Source organism: Alexandromys fortis, unplaced genomic scaffold (assembly GCF_014885135.2).
Source record: "Alexandromys fortis isolate MF-2015 unplaced genomic scaffold, M_Fortis_MF-2015_v1.1 scaffold_11, whole genome shotgun sequence".
Classification (NCBI taxonomy): Eukaryota; Metazoa; Chordata; class Mammalia; order Rodentia; family Cricetidae; genus Alexandromys; species Alexandromys fortis.
In genome coordinates, this window is record NW_026067912.1 from 19272317 (window position 1) to 19273859 (window position 1543).

Sequence of the window (1543 nt, forward strand, 5' to 3'; positions counted from 1 at the left end):
CTAAACTAAAATCACACACATTTATTGAGAATTTATTGAGATCTTTTACTCTAGAAACTTTCTGGTTTTACTTTTACAAGTTTGTGTGTAGTGCAATGCCTGCTCTACACATTACGGTGTCGTTCACAAGTCGGGCAAGGGGTTGGAGATTAGAGAGAGAGAGAGAGAGAGAGAGAGAGAGAGAGAGAGAGATCATCTGTGAAACAAGAATGTCAAGAATACCAACTTTATTGTGTTCCAGGGCAGCCCATACAGGATCTCCCTCATCAATGGTCATGCCCTGACTCTCAGCTGCAAGCCCACCTGAAACCATTGTCCTGCCATCATGAACTCCGGAGGTTCTCCTGCTCAGAGCAGCGGCAAGCACAGGAAAACAAATTGTTTGCTCAGAGCAGCTGCAAGCATTGCTTACTCTAGCAGGTAGGGGGGTCACAGGAAATTCAGGGTCTGGGGGGTCCTCAGTCCCCAAAATTTTCTTTAATAAATTTGGATATAATTTTATGTATGAAAGTTCACCTGTAATATTTGCAAAATGAGAGGGAGCCTGAAATGGCCTTATCCCATAGCCATCAGATGACTATCGTGCATATCACCATAGAACCTTCATCTAGTGATGAATGAAGTTAGAGACAGAGACCCACATTGAAGCACTGGACTGAGCTCCCAAGGTCCAAACGAGGAGCAAAAGGAGGGAGAACATGAGCAAGGAAGTCAGGATGGCAAGGGGTGCGCCCACCCACTGAGACGGTGGGGCTGATCTAATGGGAGCTCACCAAAGCAAGCTGGACTGGGACTGATGGAGCATGTGATCAAACCAGACTCTCTGAACGTGTCTGAAAGTGAAGGAGGACTGACTGAGAAGCCAAGGACAATGGCACTGGGTTTTGATCCTACTGCATGTACTGGCTTTGTGGGACCCTAGTCTGTTTGGATGCTCACCTTCCTAGACCTGGATGGAGAGGGGAGGACCTTGGACTTCCCACAGGGTAGGGAACCCTGACTGCTCTTTGGACTGGAGAGGGAGGGGGAGGGGGAGGAGGGAGGGAAATAGGAGGAGGGGAGGAGGGGGAAATTTTTAAGTAAAAATAAATTAATTAATAAAATCAAACAAGAATTATAAAGACTACTACTATACATTGAGTTTGCACAATTAAAGTGTCGACAACTCATTTTATGTGTATCATTTTTTCTTTTTTCATATTAATTTAATTCTTTGATATGCAAATTGAATACAGAGTCTAGTGCAGTCAGGATTCACCACTAAACTATATATCATAGCCCCTTTTCTATGCCTTAATTTAAAATATTTATCTCTAAGTTATCTTAAATTTGTTCTATAATCCATGTTGCATGTGGCTTATAAACTCCCTATATCTGACACCAAGTAACTATTATTACAGACCCAGAATGATCTTTATATTTTATGAGTGATAGATTTATTTGATTGTTTGATTCAATTTAGTAGCCCCTGTTTCTGTTTGAAGTTTAGAAATCACAAGGGGGCACTCTTTTACTAACTATACCATGAGAAAGGACAATGATT